The sequence below is a fragment of the Triticum aestivum genome, chromosome 4B (assembly GCF_018294505.1).
Source record: "Triticum aestivum cultivar Chinese Spring chromosome 4B, IWGSC CS RefSeq v2.1, whole genome shotgun sequence".
Lineage (NCBI taxonomy): Eukaryota > Viridiplantae > Streptophyta > Magnoliopsida > Poales > Poaceae > Triticum > Triticum aestivum.
Window position 1 is genome coordinate 603,716,191 of NC_057804.1, and position 13,232 is coordinate 603,729,422.

Sequence of the window (13,232 nt, forward strand, 5' to 3'; positions counted from 1 at the left end):
CTTCGGCCGTGCATGCAGCTGCGGTCAGCAGTAGTGCCTGTTTGATTCATACAGACAAATACTATTAGTTTCCTGCAGTTCTTTAATTGACCCTCTGTTTGGCTTTTCTCTCCGAACACCAACCAGAGTATTAGGGGCTACTACCTATCGAGTGATATTTCCTCACACTTTCTTTACCTCAAAGCCCGTTAGCAGGCTGGTGTTGGCTTCGGTCAATCCGCTCTTGGCAGATCGAACCTTCTCAATCACCGTACTCATAAGTATATGGTGTTCGTCCTCGATGGAAGCGCCTCGAAGCACTTCCAACAAATTATCCGATGCCTCCGGCTGGGCGGAGGTCATCGGCACGGCCGTCTCGCCCTTCTTCGCGGGGGACTGTTTACCGGAATTCGGAACCTTTGCAGGCTCCGGTGCAGTGACCGGCCGAGAGCCAGACTTACTGTGGCTCCCGTCAGCATAATCCATGGGGTTCTCATCCCCCATGTGTCTGGCACCCGAGATTTTGCCTCGGGGCGTCTTCAGAACCGTCGCCCCCTGCTCGGGCATCCTCCGGGACAACACCTCGGTGCCATCCGTGGGTCGCGTAGAGGTCGCCGTCGGGAGCGAATTCATCTCCGACTCATTCAGAGATTCCTCCGAAGAGGACTCCTTGAGATCGGCTCTGGCCGGACTGCATGGACGTGTTCAGCATCATTACGAACCGCGAGGTCAAAAGTCGTACAAAAATATCATGGAATGCAGATACTTACGACCTCGCCTGGGGTTTGCCCCTGGGCAGCCACCCCTCGTCTCTAAAGGCAGCGGCAGTGGATTTATCCGGAAGGGACTCCTTGCCCTTCTTCGGCGTCTCGGCCTCCCCCGACGGGGCGGCCTTCCTTTTCTTATCCTCCCTAGCACGGGGAGGAGGCATTTCTTCATGTTCTCTCCCATCTTTGGGGGGGGGAATCTTCCTCGTCGTCTTTAGATGACGACTCTACAAGGCCCTGCGCCAGTGACCTTTTCTGGTCCCCGTGGCCACCTTCTTGGACCCTTCGGCCCCCTCAGTTGAGGCGGCCTTCTTCTTCTTCCTCTCCTCCCCTTCGTGGGAGGAGTGCACCTCGTCCTCTTCTGGCAAGGCGTCGGGTGCGGCCTCGTGCCGAAGACCCCTTCGGGTCCCTGTGGCCTTCTTTTCAGCCTTTTTCTTCGGCGCCTTGTAAGGCGCCGGAACTGGCATCTCTGCCAGCAGTGCGCTTACTGGGTCCTCAGGCAATGGAGCCGGACAGTTGATCCTCTCTGCCGTCTCCACCCACTCCTCTTCGGTCAGCAAGGTGACTTATACATCCTCCCCCAAATGTACTCGAAAGGAAACATCTTGTAATAACTAGGGGACTTACCGGACCGGCAAGGCGCATTGCGCTGAACCCCCGGTCCTCGGAAAGGGGAGGAGGGACTTCACCAGTCTTGAACAGAACCTTCCAGATTTCTTTGTGCGTTGTACCGAAGAGCTCTAGCAGTATCTAGTGTTCGGCCGGGTTGAACTCCCACATATCAAACGTCCGTCTTTGACACGGGAGAATCCGGCGTATGAGCATGACCTGGACCATGTTGACAAGCTTGATCTTCTTTTCCCTCATATTTCTGAGGCAGGTCTCGAGTTCGGTCAGCTCCGTGGGCTCGCCCTAGGCCAGGCCCTTCTTCTCCCAGGAGGTGAGCTGCGTGGGGATTCTGGATCTGAACTTGGGGGCCGCCACCCAGTTGGCGTCGCGTGGCTCGATGATGTAGAACCACCCTGATTGCCACCCCTTTATGGACTCCATGAAGGAGCCCTCGAGCCATTTAACATTGGGCATTTTGCCCACCATGGCGCCTCCGCACTCCGCCTGTTGGTCGCTCACGATCTTTGGCTTCACACAGAAGATTTTCAGCCACAGGCCAGAGTGAGGTTTGATGCGGAGGAAGGCCTCGCACACGACGATGAATGCCGAGATGTTGAGGACGAAATTAGGGGCCAGATCGTGAAAATCTAGCCCGTAGTAGTACATGAGCCTGCGGATGAAAGGGTGGAGTGGAAACCCTAGTCCACAGAATAAATGAGGGAGAAATACCAATCTCTCCCGAGACTTCGGCGTGGGGGTAATCTGTCCCTCCATTGGAAGCCTGTGCGCGATATTAGCGGCCAGGTATCTGGCTTCCCGAAGCTTGGTTATGTTCTCCTCTGTGACAGAGGATGCCATCCACTTGCCTCCCGCTCCGGACATGCTGCGGTCCTATGGAGAAGGTGAACTTGGGCGCTGGAGCTCGAGGGTGCGAGAACGGATGAGCGAAGGAAGAAGAAGGCGTGGGTGAAGATGGGAGATTTCTGCCCCCTTTATAAAGGCGATGTGAATGTGCGCCTCCCCACTTGCCTCTCGAAATCTCTTATTTTTTCAGACGCCTCGATTACTGGCGCTGGTTGGGTTACCCATAACCGCATTGATGGAGACCCCGTGATAAGGGGACACGATCTCTGCTTTGACAAGACGTGCCAAAGAAACCGCCTCGCGATGTGTGCGGAAGCAGGTTGTAGAAAACGGTTCGAATAAAAACCGGACCGTGGCGTGATGTCACTTTTCAAAGAGTTGTCAGCAGATTAGACTCATGGATTATTATTATTCTCTCTATGGTGGTATATGGAATGTTATCTTGCAGAGCCAGACACGGTCCTTGTGTTCGGAATTTATCTTGGAGTATTCGGAGATGGAACCCGCCTCGCAATGCCGAAGACAATCTACACGCCGGACTCATCGTCATTGAAGCCTGTTTCAGGGGCTACTGAGGGAGTCCTGGATAAGGGGGTATCCGGACTGCCGGACTATATACTTTGGCCGGACTGTTGGACTATGAAGATACAAGATGGAAGACTTCGTCCCGTGTCCGGATGGGACTCTCCTTGGCTTGGAAGGCAAGCTTGGCGGTTCGGATGTAGATCTCCTTCTTTGTAAACCGACTTTGTGTAACCCTAGCCCCCTCCAGTGTCTATATAAACCAGAGGGTTTAGTCCGTAGGACTGATCACGATCATCATCAACAATCATACCATAGGCTAGCTTCTAGGGTTTAGCCTCTCTGTTCTCGTGGTAGATCAACCCTTGTAATACTCACATCATCAAGATCAATCAAGCAGGAAGTAGGGTATTACCTCCATCGAGAGGGCCCGAACCTAGGTAAACATCGTGTCCCCAGTCTCCTGTTACCATTAGCCTTAGACGCACAGTTTGGGACCCCCTACCCGAGATCCGCCAATTTTGACACTGACAGTGGCGGCTTATAAGGCCGGCCCGAGGAGTCCCGCTCGGGTATGGCCTGAAGTCGGTTCCCTTTTTTTAAAATAATTCGCACGTGCAGAAAAAGAAAGAAAAGAAATACTAAACGGACTCCAAAAATCCCGAAATAAATTTTCCCCATCCTCTAAAAATAAGCCAGACAAGATGAACATTTATTTGGGCCTAGAATGCAATTTTTAAAAACGCACATTTTTCCTAATTCAAATAAAATAGCGATAAAACTCCGAAATAAAATCTTATTTGATATTATTATTAAATCCTCAATATTTCTTTATTTTGGGAAAGTCATTTTATTCCCTCTCCCTTATTTTTATAAAAGAAATATACGAAGATAAAATAATTAAAATCAAATGATCCTATTTTCAAAATTTGAGAAAACTCAAATATGGAAATAACGAAATCCCCAACTCTCTCCGCGGGTCCTTGAGTTGCGTAGAATTTGTAGGATCAAGCCAAAATGCAATAAAATATGGTATGCAATGATGATTTAATGTATAACATTCTAAATTGGAAATTTGGGATGTCACAGTCGTGCTATGGCGAAGCTCGCACACAACGGCGCCTACGCATCTCTTGCAGCACCTCTCTGCCGTCGTTGCTCAACGACTAGTCGGAGACGAAGACGACCGCAGCCTCAGCCTTAGAGCTAGCACCGATGAAAAAACACGCATGCTGCACGCATACGAGCACGTACAGAGTGCCCACGACATGGTGCGTCCCCAGTCGCCTCTACTCCTTTTGTGCATGTTGTCTATCAAGGCGGCTGCATGCCCTATGTTGATGTGGGTGAGATCTTCTAGGACTTAGGTGATGACGAGGAAAATTATGAGACACAAGGTGACGTACACCGTCAAGGTCCACGGTCAAGGGGGTGCTAAGTGCTAAGTGCTTAGATGTGCTTAGATGAGGTGCTAACTGCATGAAATGGCTTAGTAACTCAAGTCTTCAATGCATAGGTGCTTAGTTTGTTGTTGCTAAGCTTGCTTCATTTAATTAGCTATAGACTCAAATATGTCTTTCCATCATTTCTTCCTGCAGTCACCAAACTAGTCTCTCTCTTCTTAATTAACTTGCCACATCATATTTTATGCCTACGTGGCAGGCTTAGCATCTATACATGGTGGAGCACTAGGAGAGGCCCAGGCTGGTCATAGTGGGGAGTAACTTATACTATAACATAATACTATGTTACTTTAAACATCTCTATAAAATGGAAAGGAGGGAGTAGTAACATAGACTAGTGTCATATGCATAGTATGGGAGCACATGATATTTCCCCGTCCGGACCGATCTCAAGTTGGCTTCTCACCTTCTTGGCCCAACAGAAAACCCCTCCCCCCTCCCGCGCGCGCTTCCCGCCCGGCGCCAGCTGAGCCTGCCGCTCCACATTGATGGCAAGTAAGGGCGACGCGACCTCTCACTGCTTCCGCCATTGAAGCGGCGCGCCAACCGAGGGCACCGCCCGCTGCACGCCCGGATTTTAGACTACACAGTGGAGAGTAACTTTAGAGCAAGTACTATAATTAGATGACATAAGCAAGCTATAAGGATTTAAATATAATATTTGTGCTTAGTTGAAGGAGAGAGAAGAGGAGAGAGAGAAGAGAAGCGGATTATAAACTTGTAGCCGGTTGTAGCAGGAGACCCAAGATACTTTGCGAGACAAAAGGTGGGGCCATTATTAATGATATAGTATTTATACTAAAGGGACTAAGGGACGCCTTAATTACTCCTTTTTTTGAGACAAACCTTGGTGGGGCTATTATTGACTTGGACGTGGGGTTTGGGGGCCAAAGGCCTACTATTATACTTGGTCTTACTTGCACGACTGACCTAACATGCTCTACCATAGCCGCCGCTTTATCATATGGTTTCACACCGTTCCAGATCTTAGCACCGCCATGCAATTCTTCTCCAGTCCTCCTTCCGGTGTGCACCACGAGAAGGGATAGCAGTCCTCTGAACCCCGCATTTCGTGATCCTGTATGGGAGAGGGGCGATTAGGTTTTTGGGGAGCACACTCCTGTGACTGCTGCCAGCGATGACTTCCTCAACGACAGCCTTCTTCCCCGACCTCGGTGACCTCTTCATCAACGACATGAGTGACAATATCAACCATGGCGATTCTGCTCCCGCTGTATAGTATGTGATTCTGTCCTCCTGGTTTAGTCTGCATCATTACTTTGATGTTTGCAATTGTCGTCATGATCTATTTACTGCTGATTTGGATTAAATCTCATAGTAAATTGCTCATATATTCAACAATCCAATCCAAAAACCTGATTATAGGCAATTTACTCCGAGTGGTTTTGCTGCGCTTTTGAAGCCGCCTACTTTTAAGGGGGTGCAATATAAAAGGTGGCGCACAAGAGAAGTATATTGGTTTCAGATCATGTACTGTTATGACGCCACTATGGGTAAGCCTGAGGGCGATCTTAATCCTACACAACAGGAAGCTTTTGAGAATATGAATACCCTCTTCAAAGCCGCCCTACTCAGTGTTCTTGAAGATTCCATTGTGGATTCCTATATGTCGTTTGACAGCGGCAAAGACATGTGGGCTGCGCTCGAGGCCACGTTTGGGCCCTCGGGCGCTGGCAACGAGTTGTACGTTACTACGTCTTGAGCTAGTGTTGGTTTTCCCCGAAGAGGATAGGGTGATGCAGCAAGTGTAGCGTAAGTATTTCCCTCAGTTTTTGAGAACCAAGGTATCAATCCAGTAGGAGGCTCCTCAAAAGTCCCATGTGCCTACACAAACAAACTGAGAACTCGCAACCAACGCAATAAAGGGGTTGTCAATCCCTTCACGGCCACTTGCGAAAGTGAGTTCTGATAGAGATAGTATGATAAGATAAATATATTTTTGGTATTTTTGTGATATAGATGCAGAAAAGTAAAGATGCAAATAAAAGTAGATTGAAAGCAAATATGATAAGAGATAGACCCGGGGGCCATAGGTTTCACTAGAGGCTTCTCTTGAGAGCATAAGTATTACAGTGGGTGAACAAATTACTGTCGAGTAATTGATAGAAAAGCGAATAATTATGACGTTAACTAGGCATGATCATGTATATAGGCATCACGTCCATAACAAGTAGACCGACTCCTGCCTGCATCTACTACTATTACTCCACACATCGACCACTATCCAGCATGCATCTAGAGTATTAAGTTCATAAGAACAGAGCAACGCAATAAGCAAGATGACATGATGTAGAGGGACAAACTCATGCAATATGATATAAACCCCATCTTGTTATCCTCGATGGCAACAATACAATACTTGTCTTGCAACCCTTTCTGTCACTGGGTAAGATCACCGCAAGATTGAACCCAAAGCTAAACACTTCTCCCATGGCAAGAAAGATCAATCTAGTAGGCCAAACCTAACTGATAATTCGAAGAGACTTGCAAAGATAACTCAATCATACATAAAAGAATTCAGAGAAGATTCAAATATTTCTCATAGATAAACTTGATCATAAACCCACAATTCATCGGATCTTGACAAACACACCGCAAAAAGAGTTACATCGAATAGATCTCCAAGAAGAGGAGGAGAACTTTGTATTGAGAATCAAAGAGAGAGAAGAAGCCATCTAGCTAATAACTATGGACTCTAAGGTCTTGTGGTAAACTACTCACAACTCATCGAGAGGCCTTGGAGATGATGTAGAGGCCCTTCGTGATCGATTCCCCCTCCGGCGGAGCACCGACGAAGGCTCCAAGATGGGATCTCGCGGATACAGAAGGTTACGGCGGTGGAAATAGTTTTCCGTGGTCGCTTCTGATGTTTTCGGGGTATATGGGTATATATATAGGAGGAATAAATAGGTTGGTGGACGCTCGAGGGCCCACGAGGGTGGTGGCGCGCCCACCTGTTGGGGCGTGCCGGAAACCCGCGTGGCCACCTCGCTTGTTTCTTGACTTCCCTCCAAGTCCTCTGGATCACGTTTGTTCCAAAAATAATGCTCCCGAAGGTTTCATTCCGTTTGGACTCTGTCGTGGAATTGTCACGTCAGATGTCCTCGTGAAAGGACTTAGTTGTGGAGCCATCGCAACTAGGAAGCTTGAAGGGGTTAATCAGGACAAAGGACACGAGAGGTTTTATTCTAGTTCGGCCCCTTACGGTGAAGGTAAGGCCTACGTCTAGTTGGGTTGGTATTGATGTTTCGATGACCAGGGAGCGAGATACGCTATGCCTGGCTCTCGATGAGTTGTTTCTTTTCCTAAGTCGCCCGCAGGTCGTCCCCTTATATACACGGGTTGACACCCTGCGGCTTACAGAGTCCCGTCCGGCTTATACACAATGTCCGTCTCGGCGACTAGTTAAGTCTACCTTATGATACAAGTATATTATTATGGCAGTTTACTACAACGGGCCTTAAGTCGCCTGTGGGCCTTAAGCTCTTGATGAACCGCCATCTTCATACTTCAGACTTGGGCTTCTCTCTAGTGAATCTTTTTTGCGTAACCCGGTCCCTCCTGGGCGGCTTACACAAATAGTTATATCCCCAACATTAGGCCCCAGATTGATTTGAACCTGTTCATGTCAATCTTAAAATACCTTATGAACTGTCCTGTAGTCTCTTGTCTTGCACGAAGAATTTTAGCCCGCCGTGACGTCATCATCTGGATCCGGGTTAAATCACCGTGACGTCATCTTCAATAAAACTTATTTTTATTCCATCATATCTTCAATGGATCTTTGTCTTTACTGACCATCCCGAGAATCAAGGCGCCAGAGCCGCTGGATAATAAATGTTATCTCCTCGTCTTTCGCGCCCTCTCGGTCAGTCTTCCCTTATAAATAGGGCGACCTAGGTCTTTCCCCCAGCCGTCTTCCTCCCCTTGCCTCCTCCCGAGCTCTGCCGCCACCACCGTCGAACCTCTCATCTTCATCGACTCAGGCCGCTGCATCAACCTGACTCTGACCAGAGATCAACGGCGAACCTTTGCAGCTCGTCCGCATCTGTGAGTTCCTTTCATTCCCTTTCACATATCTGCATGAGGTCCTTGTCGAGTTCGTTGGTGTTCATCACTGGCCGACACCAAACCCTCGCTAGTTCCTTCCAATGCCCTGTTTAGATCGTGAAAACCACGTAGAACTGCTGCGGTGCTTGTTTGTGTTGATCTTGCATAAAAATAGATCTCCTTTCCCTTGTTCAGGAACCCTCTTCGAGTGCATGAACTTCTCTGCCTCGTTTTAGGTCTAGAAAATTTCCTTTCGGAGCAATATTTTGATCCAGAGTAATAACTGTTATCTGTGAAACTTGCTTTTATCACTCAGAAAACCTCTTCTGGTAAATGCCCTGAAATACAACTGTCGAGGTGTCCGGCTTAAATAAATGACATAGAACTTTAATTGCTCCTCATGACCCGGAAAAAATTGTGAACTGCACTTGATACTTGTAGCGGCTTAAGTATTGTTGCACAGTCATCCTTACATCATTAGGCCCCTCATTAAGCCACCACTTTGAATAATTAGAATCTTTCTCCCGGGCTAAAATTGAACCGGATCTTCTTGTTTTTCCATAGGCCAATTGCTGTGATGGCTCCTAAGGCTACCAAGGCCCCTGTAACTTGCAATTGGGTTCCATCCATAGTTACCAATAGAAAACTAGCTGAGTTTGTGAAGTCTGGGCATCTGCCAAAAGAGGATGTCATGTCTTACCGTGCCCCTGACCCGTCTGAAGAAAAGCCTCATCCCAAAGCAGGGGAAGCAATAATTTTTACGGATCATATGAGCCGTGGATTTGCTCCTCCCGGCTCAAAATTCTTCAGGGAGGTTTTGAATTTCTTTGACCTTAGACCTCAAGACATCGGACCCAATTCCGTGTCAAATATTTGTAATTTTCAAGTCTTCTGCGAGGTGTACCTGGGTGAGGAGCCAAGTCTGCTATTGTTCAGGGAACTTTTTTACATGAACCGGCAAAATGTACGTGCAATGGGCCCAGTCTTGAGCTTGGCGGCATCTCAATCCAGCGACGGAGAGACTGTCTTTTCCCTTATGCTGAGTTGCCGAGTCACCCCAAATCTTGGAACCAGACGTGGTTCTACTGTCAGGACACTTCTCCGGCTGATGAAAAACCTCTGCCCGGCTTTCGCGCCCTGCGCCTTGAGTCTAACCATCCGCTACCAGACAAGCTGACAACCCTTGAACGCGTGCCTCTCAATTCCACCATCAAGAAGATTAAAGCTCTCTTGGGAAATGGTTTAAACGGCATCGATCTGGTCCGAGTCTGGGTCACTTGGCGTATACTTCCATTAAGCCGCCGTCCCGGCTTAATGTGTACTTATACTGGAGAAAAGAATGATCCGCTACGCCATAGCCCTGACGACTTACCAGATGACGTGGTGGATGCTACAACCCAGTCACTGCTGAAGGAGGGCACTGTGACGAGCAACGCCTTCGGCTTACTTCCATTTTGCAAGAATAACCCGGCCCCTGCGGTAAGTTATCAATCGTAACAAATGTTTACGGATACATTATACCTTTCTTGATACTCATAATTCTTTAACTTTTTCCACAGGCCGTGATGACTTCTGGAAAGCCAAATATGACCATGAAGCTGCCAAACAAGCCAGGACGACCAAGAAAGCTGAAAGGAAAGCCGCCAAGGTAGGAACCTCAAAGAAGAAGAAACCCAGCGCCTCCGACTTACTCAGATTGGAGGATAGCTCTTCGGATGAGGAAGAGGTAATCTTTAAATTTTCTTAAGTCCCTTGTTATCACCTGTCTGACATTTTATCCCTTCAGGAGGATACGGGGAACAGTCGAGCAGCCAATGAAGAGGTAACTATAATCTCCTCCGACTCAGAGCCTTTGCCAAAGCAAAAGATCCGAAGGGTGACCCGGAAAGTAAGATTTTCACATGCACTTGCTTATCAAGATCCTCAATTTCTTTTGAAGCAACAACAGCTTGAGAGCCGGAGGCAGACCCGGAACAACAAGGATGCAGAACTCTCCTTCGGCTTACCTGACGTAACCAGGAAGCGTCGGACTGAGGTTATCTCCGACTTACGTTCTGTTTTACCTTTAGCGGGCTTAATTCGTCATCCTCTCAATTCGTCCGACTCCAATTATCAGGATACTTCTCCTTCTTCCGGTGAATCCATGCAGTCAAACATGCCGACTTTCAAAACTGCTCCCGGGTAATGTAACCTTATGCACTTTTACTTTACCCATGCTTGCGTATTCATCCTTCTGCTTTTGTTAACAGCATGCAAGTGAAGCCCAGTAAACGGGCAAAGAAGAATAAGCCATCCGAAGAGCCGGTCGTAGCTGAACCGGTGATTAATGCATCTGCTCCAGACAGCTCTGCCCATCAGCCACCGCCAGATCCGGCTTCTGATATTCCAATGCCAACTTCTGATCCACCTGCCGAAGATACTCTCCACACAAGTGACCCGGAAACTCCTAGCCCGGTCAAAACAAATGAACCGGAAGTTGAGATTGTGAAGTCTCAGTTTGTTGAACCAGGACGGCCTACCGTCCTTGCCAAATGTACGCCAAGGAAGAATTTGCCCAACGCCGAACAGGCCAAGCAGGACATTACTGATTATACTCACTTAAGCATTGGTGATATAGTCTCGGGCTATCTGAATCAAGTGCATAATAGCCGTGACCTGGAAATTGACATGGTGAAACAAATACAGCACAAATCTGAGGTATTACTTATACTGTTTACCTGAGTCTTACATATTGTACCAGCCCCCAAGTCTATTGCTTATTGAACAAATATGTTGTAGACTTTAGAAATCTGCTTTACCTGTTAACTTATCCGGCTCAAGAAGAATTTACTTAACCCGGTTATAACATAAGGCTTTTAAATTTGCAACATACATTAGCCCCCAAGTGTCAAGTATCTTTACTTGTAAGGTGCTTGAGACTTTAATATATGCGACCCGGTAAGATAAGGTTTAAATTCTTCAGCATACATTAGCCCCCAAGTGTCAAGTATCTTTACTTGTAAGGTGCTTGAGACTTTAATGTTACCTTATAATCCTTACCATAACCTGGTGTTAATGCAGGCTGCCATAAGTCAGTTTGAATCAGAGCTTGCGGTCCTGAAGAGTCGTCTGGAAACTCAAGAACTTGAGACACAGAAGGCTAACTCCAAATTTGAATTCAGTGTCTCTGAAAATGAGAAACTAAAGAAGAAATTTGAGTCGGAGAAGAAAACTTGGGCTAATGAGAAGGCTTCCCTGGTGACTCGGGCCGAAACAGCCGAAGCATCTCTTGCAGAAGCAACAACCGAGCTGACCGACTTAAAACAGCAAATATCTCAAATGGTCTCAGCCATCTTCGGTAAGTTATTGTGAAACAGATTTAAACATTGTAGCCTTATACTGACTATTGCATTAATTACTTCCGGCTGACGGTTATGTTTATGCACTTACAGGCTCCAGGAGTACCAATCTGAAGCAAAACATGCAGATCAAGCTCAAAGCAGTTTACACCTTAGTGGAACAGCTGTACACCGGGTCACAATGCGCTTTGGCCGTTGTAGCCTTATCAACTCCACATCCCGACCTTCTGCAAGACATTTTGAAGAGCCTCGCCTTTCTTCCTCAGCGGATCCAAGACTTAAGGCGGGCGTCCTCAAGAGCCAGTGCTGTGGACACACTGAGACGGGCTAAAGCATGGCTCCCAGAACTAGACCCGTCCGACCTTGCCCTTGGGCACCCAAGTCTGAAGGAAGACGGCACTGCATTTGATGACCATGATTTCACCGCCTGCGTCAGAGCCATACGTCCGGTGGCAACCCTTATTGGAAACGACATTGACCTTAGCAAGTATGCGCCGGCTTATGATAGTGAAAACCGGAGAATCCCAAATGCTCCATATGATCAAATCAGTCTAATCCCTCCAATTCGTAAGCATACTTTCGCTCCTGAAGTAGACCCGGTCGGTTTAATAGATGATGAAGCTGAGTTTGAAGCTTTGAGCGGCATTGATTGGGCCTCATCAACTTTCCATGACAAAACAGCCGATGGAGAAGCGGAGAAGGATAACCCGGAGCCCTCAAGCCCGCCGAAGGAGTGAATCGCCAGGTGTTTGGCCAAAAAACAATGCTTCATCAATTCAGACTCGGGGAGTCTTGTAATAGGGTAGAAAGAACTCCCAATGTTCGTCATGCCTTCGTGCATGCTCTTACCGCTTAACGCTTTCCGTAAGCCGTCGTGGCTGTATATTTCTGGCTTTATTTCTTTGGCGTTTTAAATTCTGCCCGCCTTATTCTGCACAGAAAGTGTTGATAACCCGGACACAAACCAACCGTTTGATATACAGGCTGGTTTATGATCATATCTTGTTAAACCTAAGCATAATAGCATACCTGCGATCCTTGGATAATCTTTCCGGTTCATATGACGTTCACCCGACACTTAACGACCTGGGGCGATGAATATTAAACCGGCAAGATAAAAAACATCTCATAATGCTTTCCACAAGGTTTCAGGATAATCAAAATACTTTACAGGCTTTTGATTCGGATACGGTCAGTAAACCGTTCCAAAGGGGTTAAGCTAAGATTCGGATACTATCATATAGCCCCCAGTGGCTTGGCGATGCCGATCAAGTGGGTATCGACAGCTATGTTCTCTTTGGTTCGAATACGACCTATGTTTGAACAGGAAGCCCCCAAGTGACCATAGGATTTGTTTAATGACGCTGATTCGTATACGATCCACATCAGACCTAAAGGGGTTAAGCTGTGATTCAAATATGATCAGGAAGCCCCCCAAGTAGTCCTGGCAAGTATGCCGATCAAGTGGGTATCGACAACTATGTTCTCTTCGGTTCGGATACGACCTATGTTTGAACAGGAAGCCCCCAAATGACCATGGCTAGATTCAGAGATGATCATAAGCCGGACCAAAGGTAAAACCGGATTCAGATATGATCCGGTCCCTATTGGTTGTTTCC